Source organism: Malaclemys terrapin, chromosome 2 (assembly GCF_027887155.1).
Source record: "Malaclemys terrapin pileata isolate rMalTer1 chromosome 2, rMalTer1.hap1, whole genome shotgun sequence".
Taxonomy (NCBI): Eukaryota; Metazoa; Chordata; order Testudines; family Emydidae; genus Malaclemys; species Malaclemys terrapin.
In genome coordinates, this window is record NC_071506.1 from 120,640,203 (window position 1) to 120,654,760 (window position 14,558).

A 14,558-nucleotide genomic window follows, 5' to 3' on the forward strand; every position below is an offset into this window, starting at 1 on the left:
GCCCCCAGAGAGCCCTTTTCTTGCACATCTGTGCATTGATACCAAGCTACGTTGTTATAACTGGTTTCTGTCTGATGTTTCCGTCCAGAAAAAAGTTCTTGGAGCCAGTTACAATAATGTTACATGAAGCAGAGAATTTTCTGATTCAGCAGCAAGGCAGCTGGCATAAAGTCACACCCTGAGACATCAAAAGAATCTCAGTGAAGTTTCTGTTCATGAATATTACCTGTAAACCTATCATTAACCACAGTGTGTTTCAGTGTTACTATGCTGTGTTACAGAGAAACTCAGGCTCCTCATCCTACTTTTAACCTTATAAGTCAACTGGAAAATTTCAAGACTGCTTGCTAATGTCTGCATCGCTGAGACTGCATTCTTGTGAATACAAGATCTAAAGGTTTGTATAGCTAGCAAAGTAGGACAGTTTTTATATATGAATTGCACCCTCCCGAAAAGTGTTTATAAGTAAATTTAGTTTGTGCTTTTGAGTGAGCAGAAAAACCGAACAGAAGAGTCCCCTGCGTATAAATGTTGCCAGTTTTGAAGACTTTGAGCAAAGAAACCCCACAAAAATCATACTTCACTGGTGTGCTGCATGGCCAGCAAGGATTAAGTGTCCTGCAAAATAAATGACTCTAATTCAATCCTTAAAGATATGTAGGGTGATAATGTTTGTTTTTGTGTCTTTACATATATAGAGTAGTAAACAGTGTAAACAGTTCCTGTGTATGCTGTTTTCTGTTAATTCAGAGATCAAAAGAACTTATTTTCATTTAAATGAACTATAAACATAGGATGTCCCTGTATTCATCTCTCCTTGAAATGGATAGCAAATCATCTGTGGATGGTGAAGAAACAGGCCATTGCCTTATGTTAAGCTGCGTGAATAATTAACAATGATGCTTAGGAAATGAGGGCCTATTGTTCCCAGAGGGACTCCAACTTGTCAAAGAAGGCCTAAAATTGTATTAAAAGATCCTTGGGTCCCAATCCTTCTCATCTCAGATCAGCTTAAGATTCATCAGGGGAAGTTTGAGTTACAAGATTGAAATCCCAGTTATGCTGGTACTCCCTGAAGGTGACATGGGGCTATAACTTATGGCAGGGATCGGCAACTTTCAGCATGGCAACCTGTGGCCCATCGGGGTAATCTGCTGGCGGGCCACAGGCCGAAGGTTGCTAACCCCTGACCTATGGACGAAATTCTAAAGGAACTACAAAGCTCACCATCTCTGCTAAGTATCTGAACCTCAAGAATTGAATTCATGTCTGTATATATATTGATCTTTTAACCATACTCTCTCTTTAGTTTGGTTAATAATAATTGGTTGTAGCGTGTATTTGGCTAAAATCTGGGATATTAATTAATCTGGGAGGCAATGTGTCCGATCCTTTGGGATTGGTAGAACCTTTTCTTTTATATTTGACTTGGGTACCTGGATGGAGGCCTGAGGCTGGGTTACTTTAAGGGAACTGTGGTGTTGTTTTCTGGGCAAGCAGTGAAGTAATAAGAAGCTGTTTTGTGCTGGCTTGGTAAATCTAAGTATTGAAAAATCCACCAGCATGGGGATTGTCTGCCCCATTCTTTGCAATTCACCCTAATTGAGTGACCTCAGCTGGCCCCCCACTGGGATCCCGGTCACAGTGACGTAGTCTGGTTTGGATACACATTACCACAGGTTAAATGGGTTTTTGGATCAGAACCGCATGCTTGTCAAAAATTAATTTTTATATTGGAGAGTTTAGGGGTTAAAAATCAGTAACAGTGAGTGACCCATGATCCTATGAAGATATTGACAGAAAAGACTTGGAAGAATTGTGTTCACAGAGGGGGTTGTCTTTTAAGAAAAAGGCCCCAGAGCAAGAACTGAAATATATTAATGGCCAGTAATCAGGAAGCAGACCCAGTGAAAACTCTTGCAGTAAGAAAGCAACAGCAGTTTGAACATGAACAAAGAATGGCATATCTTCGATTGCAGGAACTGGAAGCTAAGGCAAAAGTGGACAGACTTAAGCTCCAACTCAAGAGACTAAAGGAACAGGAACTGTATCATACTGGAAAGCCAGCTCCTCCCAACAGCAAAGATGGAGATAGAATCTATCCAGTTTATAACAATGTTGGTAAGTTGAATGACTATAAGCAATTATCTGTATAACCAATTTTGCTATGATCAGTAAAAGGGTAACCAAATAGACCCAACACGGTCACCTTTTATGTAAATACTTTTACTTTGAGATCAGGTAAAGATAACCCTATAACTTGTGCAGAGAATGTAAGAATCAATGGTAAAAGCTGGTTAGGGCAAATTACAGCTTCTAACATCACCCTTGTTAAAGCAGATCTTGTCAAAGAGGATGATTATTTACCAGATAAGAGTCTGAATATTGTAATCCTCTGTGTTTCCTGTAAGTGTGCCTTTGGCCATAATCCACCTTGAATGGAATGGTACTAAATATGAAGTTATAGCTGGTGTAAGAAAGTTATTGCCTAAGGATCTTTTGATTGGGGATAATACTAAAGCTTTGTTCAGTCAAGTTAACCAGTCACAGGAAGGAAGCAATCCTGAATCTGTGTCTATTAGGGGCAATGATTTGCCTATGGAAGGTTTTTCCAAATGTTTGTCTGAGGAAGATAGCTGTTCTTGTGCAAAAAGGCAGTGCATATGTGGAAGAAATTTCTGAGTGTCTGTCTAATATCTCAGAAGTGAATCTGGCATTAAATAAGGCTCAGGAAAATGTTTCTCTAGAGCAGATTAAAGTTGATGATCAGGTTAAAACCCTAACTGAGGATGAAAGGGGTACATTCTTGGTGAGTAAAGTTTGTAAAAGTGATATGCTTAAAGGAGCTCAGTCTGTGGAAAGCCACTGTCTGTGGAAAGCAGAAATTTGTCTGTTGGGATTGGCAGCTTGCCTGTTAAGGAAGCTGTCCCACTCTCAAAGCATTTGTCTGTGAACAGCCATAAGTGCTGGGACAAGGGAAATGATATCCCAAGCTGTTTGTCTGTTAAGGGGAATGTTTCTCCAGCTCTGTCTGTAAGGCAGACAGAAGAAACCTGTCAGCCTATGTTGATTAAAAATTTATCAGTTGCCTCAGAGCTAAATCTAGATTTAACTGAAGCCCAGGATGTAAATGTTCCTAAGTTTGTATCTACTAGGGGTAATGACATTGTAACCAGGTTGCATCCAGTTGATGTCATAAACTAAGCAATTCTGATGCTTCTATTTTCCCTGTTGCTAGTGTGTTGCTGGGTAAAGATATGACAACCTTGTCTGATCAGGTTGATATCCTAGTCGGGGCACAAGGAAAGCATGAAAGTGGTTTGACTCTGTTACCCACTGACAGTGTGGAAACTTGTATCAAGGAAAAGAATGCTTCTAATTTTTTGATTATGAAATCCAGCAGCTTGCCTGAAAGTGGGATGTGTAAAAAATCCTCCTGGTGGGCCAGAGGTGATTCTGAATGTAAGTGAATTCAGAAGGAGTTTGGTGATTTGTCTGTTGTGCCAAAGTCTCTCTCAGCTTTATTTATGTCCAGAACCGAATCTGTTGCAGTGCATGATATTGCAGAAGGAAAGGAATTTCTTGGTGAAGTCTTTAAAGTCTATGAAAAGGAATTGCTTCTTAATTGACTCTTAATGGGCCATTGTTAATAGTAAACAGTCTCTCTTCTGAGGGAAGTGTGTTGGTGCCTAATGGCCAAAGTCTTTCAAATAAAAATGAATCCAGTAAATTTGCTTTGGAAAGATCTGGTGTGAATAACTTAAAGAAGCCTTTGTTAGTTAATATTGGAAGTAAACAGTCTGTGTCTCAGTTTCAAGAAAAAGGCTGGATTCCTGGGTTTACACAGCAAAGCAGCCTTATGAATAGACCCACAGACAACTTTGGATTTGTCATGTGATTTTTCTTAGTAAGCTATAATGCATCTAATGCCTTGTAGATGCAGAAATTGGTAGTTCAAACATAATAGAAAATGGCTGTCTCTTAAGGCATGATGTCCATGCAAACTGCCTAGCTGACAAGGGAAAAAAAGAAAGGCAGGCTAACTCTTAAAAAGCAAAATGCCCTTATAAACTTGCCCCCCTCATCTCTAAAATACCAAAACCCCAAGAAAGTAGTTAATCTAGAAGCGTATGTTGAGGAAGACCCTGAGAGCAAGAAAAAGCTGCAAAGGTAAAAAGGGATATTGAACAAGCTAACTTAAAGAATGATTTGTCTAAACAAGAGGCTTGGTATGACAAAAATGACTAAAGGTATACATGTGATAAAATTGATGTTGCTAATAATTGTAACTAACTTGTTGCTGATACCAAAAACTGTAAAAAAAAAAAAAAAAAAAAAAAAAAAAAATGTACAATGTGCATGGTCTTTTGGAAAAACCCTTGAACATGTTAAGAGCGGCACATAATAGAAACCCTTATGATTATACTGTTTGGTTCAATAAGCACACACTTTTTGTTAAAAAGCCTAATAATGTTAAGGTTTCACAGCTAATGCCTATACACAATTCTAAAACTTTCCACAGCAGAAAAACCATTACAAGCTTGAACTGCTGTGCACAAAGGGAAACTGAGGTACAACACCTCACAGCCTTCCTGGCTGAATGCCAAAGTAAGTGCTCGCTAAAGAACATTAATGGCTATGTCAAGTCAACACATAGGCCAAACCCTGGAGTTACTGAAGTATTTCCAAAAAGTATGGACTAAGTTTCTAACTTGGGCCAAAGCACGCATCAATAATGTTTCCTTACAAAGAATTCAATGTAAACACAGCTCATATCAATGTTGGAAGATCCTTCAGGTGTATCCAGGAGCTTTAATTTCTCTCTTCCACACCAGTCTGGCATTGGGGGTGTGATGCATGGCCAGAAAGGGTTATCTTATTGTTAAAGTAGCATGGACTTCTAAAGTGATGAAACAGCTTAGCAGGGGGGATATGATAGAGGTCTATAAAATCATGACTGGTGTAGAGAAAGTAAATAACACTTTATTTGCTCCTTCTCCGAACACAAGAACTGGGGTCACCAAATGAAATTAATAGGCAGCAGGTTTAAAACAAACAAAAGGAAGTATTACTTCACACAGCGCACAGTCAACCTGTGGAACTCTTTGCCAGAGGATGTTGTGAAGGCCAAGACTATAACAGGGTTCAAAAAAGAACAAGATTAAATTCATGGAGGATAGTTCCATCAATGGCTATTAGCCAGGATGGGCAGGGATGGTGTCCCTAGCCTCTGTTTGCTAGAAAGCTGGGAATGGGCGGTAGGGGATGGCTTACTTGATGATTACCTGTTCTGTTCATTCCCTCTGGGGCACCTGGCATTGGCCACTGTCGGAAGACAGGATACTGGGCTAGATGGACCTTTGGTCTGACCCAGTATGGCTGTTCCTATGTTCTTAGTATCAGGCTGTTTAGGGCTTTACTTTTAGCTGCCTTTCTGCTCTCAGGCTTACAGAAGTGTTGCAAAACATACAGTCCTGGCTGGCCAGGGAAGAAATAAGATGGGGAAGGAAACAGACACAAAAAGAGTGTGTGGGGGATGTGATGTGTGGTGTGAAAGAGAGAAACAGTCTTACATCTTACGTGGTGTTTGGGATTCAGCTGGAGCCGATGGAGGTGGTGAGGTCAACTGGGTCCCTCTTTCTTGGTGCAGTCTGGTCAGGACATTTCTCAGGATTAGGAAGAAAAAGGCACAATGATGTCACGCTAGATCCTGGGGTCCCAGGAGATAGAGGGGTGGCAGCTATGATGGTGATGCTCGCTCCTTCCCCTTCTCATCTTTCAGTCAGCTGACATTCACATTCATCTGCATTCCCCTCCCACCCCCAAAGGCTCTTTTAAGAAGCCCAAGAGAGAGTGAAGGGTGGAATACCCCTTGAAACAACTTTTGCTTTGAAATTTGATTTCCAAATAATGCAATATCTGATCGCTTTAGCCCATGAGGTCATCAATTAATGACCTGCAAGGAAGGGAGATGGATAAAGGCCTTGTGCCCTTCTTACTCCTTCAGAATGTATGAAAAATGCATGGGAGGGTGCTTGTCACTGACCTTATCAGGTCTGAGTAGAGAGGAAAAAATATTTCTTGTCTTGCTTACAACATTCCTGCTAATACTTCTTTAACTCACACGCAGTCTGTAGGCATTTGTATCAGTGTACGGTGTTAACTTTAGGTTCAGATACAAACGGGTCAGACTCTGTTTTCCAACTCTCCCATCTCCCTGTGCTCCACATCATACTGAGTAGTGCCTTCCTTCACAGTGGTCCTACTCACTTCAGTGGGATTCCTTATGAAGTAAACACAACTCTGTGAGTAAAGGTGTACTTCTATATGGTAGTTTAAATGAATTATTACTCAAAGTTCTGTATTACTGTGTCTAGTAAGGAATCTACTTGTCAAACATTTCCTGAATCTTTTTTGTTGCCTTTTTTTGTTGTATTGTTACAGACATACTTGTTGACAGGTATTTTGAAATAAATTACCAAAATAATTAGGACGGTCAAGCAATTAAAAAAATTAATCTTGATTAATCGTGTAATTAATTGCACTATTAATAAAAGGATGCCATTTATTTAAATATTTTTGGATGTTTTCTACATTTTCAAATATATTGATTTCAATTACAATGCAGAATACAAAGTATACACTGCTCACTTTATATTTTTCTGATTACAAATATTTGCACTGTAAAAAAACAAAATAGTATTTTTCAGTTTAACTAGTACAAATACTGTAGTGCAATCTCTCTATCATGAAAGTTGAACTTACTTTTTTGTATATAATTCTACATTTGTAACTGCATTCCAAAATAAAACAATGTAAAACTTCAGAGCCTACAAGTCCACTCAGTCCTACTTCTTGTTCAGCCAATCACACAGACGAACAAGTTTATTTATATTTTCAGGAGATAAGGCTGCCCGCTTCTTGTTTACAATGTCACCTGAAAGTAAAACCAGGCATTCGCATGGCACGGCGTCACAAGTATTTACCTGCCAGATGCGCTAAAGATTCATGTCCCTTCATGCTTCAACCACCAATCCAGAAGACAAGTGTCCATGCTGATGACAGGTTTGCTCGATAATGATCCAAAGCAGTGCGGACCGACCCATGTTCACTTTCATCATCTGAATAAGATGCCACCAGCAGAAGGTTGATTTTCTTTTTTGGTGGTTCGGGTTCTGTAGTTTCTGCATTGGAGTGTTGCTCTTTTAAGACTTCTGAAAGCATGCTCCACAGCTTGTCCTCTCAAATTTTGGAAGGCACTTCAGATTCTTAAACCTTAGGTCGAGTGCTGTAGCTATCTTTAGAAATTTCACATTGGTACCTTCTTTGTGTTTTGTCAAATCTGCAGCGAACGTGTTCTTAAAACAAACATATGCTGGGGCATCATCCAAGACTACTATAACATGAAATATATGGCAGAATGTGGGTAAAACAGAGCCGGAGACATACAATTCTCCCCCAAGGAGTTCAATCACAAATTTAATTAATGCATTATTTTTTTAATGCAAGTCATCAGCATGGGAGCATGTCCTCTGGAATGTCTGAAGCACAAAGGGGCATGTTTAGCATATCTGGCACATAAATACCTTGCAGTGCCGGCTACAAAAGTCCCATGCGAACACCTATTCTCACTTTCTGGTGACATTGTAAATAAGAAGTGGGCAGCATTATTATTATTAAATGTAAACAAACTTGTTTGTCTTAGTGATTGGCTGAACAAGAAGTAGGACTGAGTGGACTTGTAGGCTCTAAAGTTTTACATTGTTTTGTTTTGAGTGCAGTTATGTAACAAAACATCTACATTTGTAAGTTGCACTTTCACGATAAAGAGATTGCACTACAGTATGTGTATGAGGTGAACTGCAAAATACTATTTCTTTTATCATTTTTACAGTGCAAATATTATAAAATAGTAATATAAAGTGAGTAGTGTGCACTTTGTATTCTGTGTTTGTAACAGAAATCAATATATTTGAAAATGGAGAGAAACATCCAAAAATATTTAATAAATTTCAATTGTGATTCAATTGTTTAACAGTACGATTAAAACTGTGATGAATCACAATTAATATTTTAATTGTGATTAATATTTTGAGTTAATCACATCAGTTAATTGTGATTAACCAACAGCCTTAAAATAATTGAAACTGGCATGATTATTTTGTTATTTTCACAAATAAAATATGGTGAATTTTGTAGAAATTAAAAATAGTTTGCACAGTATTTTTAATTTTTTTGATGCACAATTCCCCCAGGAGTAAATGTTCATGTATCATGCCACTGCCCCACCGTTAGGTATTTGCTACAGCACAGACAGGCCCTTTGCCCCTCCAGTCTCCGGCAGCTTGTCCATACACAGAAGTTGTGATTAACAGGTGCCACTTCGGGTGTGGACACTTACTTCATTTAAACCTGATGTGCACCTGTTTTGCTTCTGCCTGGGAGTGAAAGTCGAGGAGGCAAATCATAAGAAAGGGAGGAGGAGGAAGAGGAGAAACTGCATCCAGGGCTTTCCCTGGAAGGGCTGCAGAACCGGAGAACTTGCCATGGGCAGGCTATTGCGAAGCAACTTCATCTCCCTGAGGGCGGGTGGGAGAGGCTCAGCTGGTACTGTGGGCTTTTCTCTCCTGCACGGCTGCCTCCGTGTCCCCTCTTGGCATGCAGTGAGGGGGAAGGAAGAACAGGCTCAGGCACTCGGGACCAGCCCAAGCTGCACATTTCTAATACGCTGGAGGGGGGCAGATTGCAGACTCCTGCTCGGTCCCCAGCACATGGCGCAAGGGTCCTCCCCTTAGCCCCATTTCTTGGAGCCAATGAGCGTCCCCCGACCCCCTCCCCTGCTCTCGGACTGGGACAAATTCACCGCTGCAGTTTCTTACCCTGCAGCCGGCTGGGGATTCACCGCTTCCAGGCAGTAGGAGAGATGTGAACCAGTGACTCAGCCCTGCATGTTTAGCAAGGCCCAGGGCCAGGAGGGTGTGCCTGGGCTGGGCTGCAGATAAGCCTTAGGGGAGGGAAACACACAGACCGAGGGAGGCTGCAGTTGCTCGGGGGAGGACCGGGGCCACAAGCTCCACACCAGCTGGGTGCGCTCTGACTGCAGGGGGAGTGGGTGGCCACCTCTGCAGGAGGGGTAGAGGCAGTGGTGATAGGGGGAATGGATCGGGAGGGGAGGATGAGGGAAAAGTGGGGAATGGAGGAGTGGATGAACCAGCTACAGCTGGGTGGAAGAGCGTAGGCACGTAAGCCTGTTTGGCTGGGTCTGTGTGCAGGGTTGTTGGATCCCAGGATAGAGACCAGGTGTGGGAGGTAATAACTTTTCTTGGACCAACTTCTGTGGGTGGCTAGGTCTGCTCAGAATCCTCAGCACCTCGTGGGGTGAGGCACTAGGGCTAGGCTGCTGGTAGGTGAATGCTCAGGGTCCCTAAGGCCTTTCTGGGTGGGTGTGCCAATTGGTGGGCAGACGAGAGGGGGGGGGGCAAGCTTCAGCATAAGTAGGCAGGAGGGGAAGGGGCAAGCTAGCAAGAAATGGTTGGAAGACAGAAAAGAAAATAAAGTTCAGAAGAGTAAAGGGCGTGAAAGAAAACATGAGAAGACATGAGACAGAAAAAACAGAACAGAAAGCTCCTAATGAGGAAGAGGAGAAGAGACGTGTGTGTTCGCAAGAAAGAGGGGTGGGACTGCCCAGGGATGATAAATAGACTTGAAATGAATTGAGTAGTAGATAGTATAGGAAAGGGGCTGAGACTGAGAAAAAACAGCGGACTGTTGTGTTCTCCCATCCTGCCTTTTCCCACAGTCTGTGCCCCAGTTTTCTGTTTGTGAACTAAAGAAAGTTGCTGTCTGAGGGTTGGCAGGGAGTGGGCACCTTTCTCCTCACCAGTTGCCAGACGCACTTCCCACCCAGGCGCAGCAAGGTAGTAGCAGGTTCCACAGCCATGCTAGAAATTCAGCCATAACTGCGATTTTCTCTTTACTAGCATCTAACTGCAGAGTGTGTCTTAAATTTTGTTCTCCGCCCTACAATGTAAATACAGAGCTACTCCACTATAGTAGAACCTCAAAGATACTAACACCAGAGTTCCGGACTTCCCGGTTAACCGGACACCCTGTGGAACTGGGAGTAATTAATCAGGCAGGGGAGACCAAAAAAACCCCAGCAGCAAATACTGTACTGCCTGGCTTTAGCCCTAAGGAGATCAGGGCTTCAGCTACTGGGTGGAAGGAGTCAGGGCTCTGGGAGGAGGGAGACTCGGGACCTCAGGAGCCTGGACCCCTGACACCCCCCTCCCCTGCAGCTGCAGCCCCAACCCGCCAGTGGCTGAAGTCTGTAACTTATTGTTCAGAGTTACAGAACATTTGAGTTACGAACAACCTCCATTCCCAACGAGTCTATAACTCTGAGGTTCTATGGTAGTTTGTATTCACATTGCGTAACTGAGCCAAATTTTGCTGTTAATGTCTTTATTGAAGAATGAACAGTTTCCAGAAAAAAAATTGCTGTACTGCTACTAGGGTTTCCTCTGTCTCCAGTTGGGTTTAGAGAAGGCTGGAATTGGGTTGTTACAGGACTACTTTGTGTTACTATACCTCTCTCCAAGGATTTCAAAGTGCTTTACAAATAACTAAACCAAATTTGTAATACCTCTGTGATATAAGGATTATTTACCAATAGGTGAACAGGGGTGGAGTGCGGTTAAGTAATTTGATCAAGGTCTTTATGTCTCAGATCTGGCTCCTAGCCCCATATTTTTACCTGAACAGCTTTAAATAATTCACCCATGTGGAGTTTGGCAACACCTTTAGATGTGAAACAATGAGGACAGACTGAAATATCCCCTTAAAACAAATTACAAAATCTTTCAACACAAGAGGGAAGGACTTTAACAATTACACAAAAAGAGTATCAAAAGAGAGGAATATGCATAAGAACAACCACGCTGGGTCCAACTCATGGTCCATCGAGCCCAATATCTTGTCTCTTGCCAGTGGTGAGTACCGGAGCTTCAGGGGGGCATGTACAGAACAGGGCAATTTTGGAGAACTGTCTTCCCCTCCCAGCTTCTATCAGTCGGAGGTTTATTACCTCCCTCAGATAAATGAGACTGACAAGATTTGTAGAAAAGATCTCTCAGCCCCTTATCCTGATATGCAACTGTCAGGGCACAGGCTGTCTCCCACAGAAATAGCTTTTCAACCAGTGCCTTTTCTTTACGTTGCTGTTCTCTACTATGACGTGATACGGGGTCCAGTCTACTATTGTTAATTTTTCTCTGTTTTGCTCTTATAAGCCCGTGTACATAGTTATGCTATAGTTAACTTTGTTCAAGTTAATTTAGTTTATCTGGTAGTTACGACATTAGAAGAGTTCATTAGGCCAAATGACTGAAAGGCAGAAAGTACTGGGCCCCTGGAGCTACCTGCCTTTTTTCAGCCGCAGTGCTGCCTTTGCCCCTCTGAGTGCGCAGAATCACACTGCGTACTGCTGGCCATGACATCATCAGGTGAAGGAAATACACTGCTAAAGCAACAACAAATGTTACCCAGGCCTCCATGAGCCTAGCCTTACGGGGAGGCACCACTGATGTTCAGGTGATCATTTATTAGGTAATATCCCATCTTTGAAATGAAGATGACAAGAGCACCCTTCCCCTCTCTGTTGTAATAACAACCTCCAATTTTTAAAGTAGGTAGACTAATATAATTGGAGACAATAGTTGCGTGTTTGCTTAACAGACAGATGGTGAGATGAGCTCCAGGGTCTGTGTAGTCAGCACAGTTGTTGAAGGGTTTTTCTGATTGGCTGCAGTGATATTTCAGTCAGCCCAGAGTAGGAAAGCAGAAGGCAAGTAGTGAAGCAGCCCAGCTTACTTGTTGGGTATAGGACAGCTGTCCTCAGAAAGGTAACTAAACCACCAGCTGAGGAGGCTTTTTTTTAAGTGCTTAACTATGGTTATACGGAAGACTAACTGGCGACAGTTTACATTAAAAACAAAAAATGCCCCCATGGAATTAATAAGATACATGCTTACCAGCCAATCATTGTGCTTGCACAGCATAGCCCATTTCCCCTCCCTGCACAGATCTTGTTTGTTTTGACTGTAAACTCTTCAGGGCAGAGGCTTTCCTTCTTTCTTTCTTGAGGTTGTATAGTGCCTACAAATGGGGCTCCAGTTCTCCTTGGAACCATTAAATGTTGTCACCGTATGAATAATAACCATCAGTGCAGACCTCACTCTTATAAATACTTAACTAAGGGTCCAAAATAAACTCTACAGCTTGCAGTATGTCAGTGCAGAACAGTGTGTTAATAGTGTAGTTTTTGATTTAAGACACAAATGGTGGATAAATCCAAATATTATCTAAAGAGGAAAATATTTCCTTTACTAACCAGAGATAGAGAGAGGAAATTCATGCAAGAGTCCCAAACTCTGCACTATACAGCTCCTTGGCCCCTATAGGGAAACCCTCTTGCAAAAGTCTAAAAAATGCCAAAACTCCATGTACGCGTCAGACCAACCTATTGGCAACAATATACCAAATACCTGTAACCTACAACTATAGTTTCACATTCTGACCTCAAACAAATTTGTTGAGCTAAACACATTTGTAGACTTATGCTATATGAGATCGATTTTCTGTTGGGGGTGGGGGAGAAATCTCACTGCCAGCTTTCCCTTTCATCCAAGAGGTGTCCTAGATTTTCGTAAATATTGAGCCTGTTATGTAGCTTATTCTTTTGCTCCTGTCTTTAAATGTGTGTGGTGAATGATGTGCTGTTAATAGCTGCAGCAGTCTACCTTGGTATTTCCTAAACTTTCCCTCACTTACTATGGGGAAAACCTAGAAAGACTGAGGTGAAGTTGGTTATCTTAAAGGTACAATGAAGGCACAATTGGCAAGTCTATGGCATCACTTCACCTACCAGAGAAATGCAGTCACCTCTGAGCTGGAACAGATTCTCAGTATTGCATACCAGCACTAGTTTACACCACAGACTGAAGAACGGGTTAACGTAGGGGGCTGTTAGGTTGCAGAATGCCTTAACCTAAGTTGGGATTTGGTCAGGACACCATTGTAAACAGCTCTTACTCTTATTTTCACTTTTCACTGCCTAATAACACTGAAGCAGGTGACTCTAGGATTTTAAAATCTTAAAACTACGGAAGTAAAACAAAGAGTGCTGTTGCTGCTGAAGTTAGTTACACAGAGCAACTTCTTAAACGCTTCTTAATTGTGAAAGAATTATAGGCCAAAAATCATTGCTGATGGAAGCGCGAGCAACTCATCTGAAGTCAGTTGTGGTGTTCCTGCCACCAATGATTTTTGGCTCCGTGATGACGATGAGGCAGCGTGGATCTAAGATACAGGGCACTGGACTGGAAGTTAGGAAATGTGGGTGCTACTCCCAGCTCTGCCAGTGACCCGCTGTGACTTTGGACCAGTCACTTTACTTCCCCCTTCCACAATTTTTCGGTCTTGAGTATTTTGTCTCCCTGTACTAGACATTGCACAAACACAATGGGCCCCCAGTAATGGTTGGAGCTCTAGGCACTACTGAAATACATATAATTAAATACATTTGAATAGTGAACTGGCTCAGCTGGTAGGCGGGTTTCCCTCAATTTCTTCAGAGTTAAGGAACTGCTGTGGTGCATGTCCACTGTCAGCTCCCAGGGCAGCTTAGAATGCCCTAGCTCTGCCCACAGGGACTGTTCCTTTTCACTTCCTTCAAAGTCAAGTCAGTGTTTTTACTTCCTTACAGTTTTGTGGATAATGCTGGACTCTGTTCCAGTGCCTGTAGGGGCAACGATTGTGAAGGGTCAGGATTTGTAGTTGGCAGAAGGAATGAAAACCTTGCATACAATCCAGGACTGGTATCTTATTGCAATTTATAATACAGTGAAAAGTTACTTTTAACAACGAGATTTTCACTGAAACTAATTCCATCTATAGAAGAGAAAGCTATGCCCTTACCTACTCAGACTTCACTCTGCCAGGTTATGAGATGCTGTTAGCAAATCTAATTCAAGATTGAAACTGAGTTAGCTGCAACACTCAGAACAACACTAAATTCTATGTTCCAAGTTAACCACCCTATTGCCTCCATTTACGTATGTTCTTGGCAGCCAAGTATTATAAAGGAGGCAATAAATACTGGACTTCATTGGAGGTGGGAGCCCTGCTAGTGCAGTGTTAGAATGGCAGAGCCTGTCCCTGCTAGTTATTGATGGGAAATTAGCACAATGTTTGTTTGTTTCAATCACACTCCAGCTGAAGAACTACATAATTAAAACCAAACAAAACATGACCCCAAGCACTTCACATCAGTTCCTTTATTGTTGGTTCAAGGAGCAGAAACAGCAAGACCAAAATCACTGGATAAGGCCACTATGGCTGGACAGTTTAGCATTATCAGCCTAAGCAAAAAAGATATACAAATTGCTGTTACATTTTGCCTTCGTGCTTTGTTACATTAGATACAAGTATGAGAGCTCTTGTGTTCTGATAGGCCTTTATTATAACCTTTGCTAGAGATAGAAAGGTCTGTTCTATTT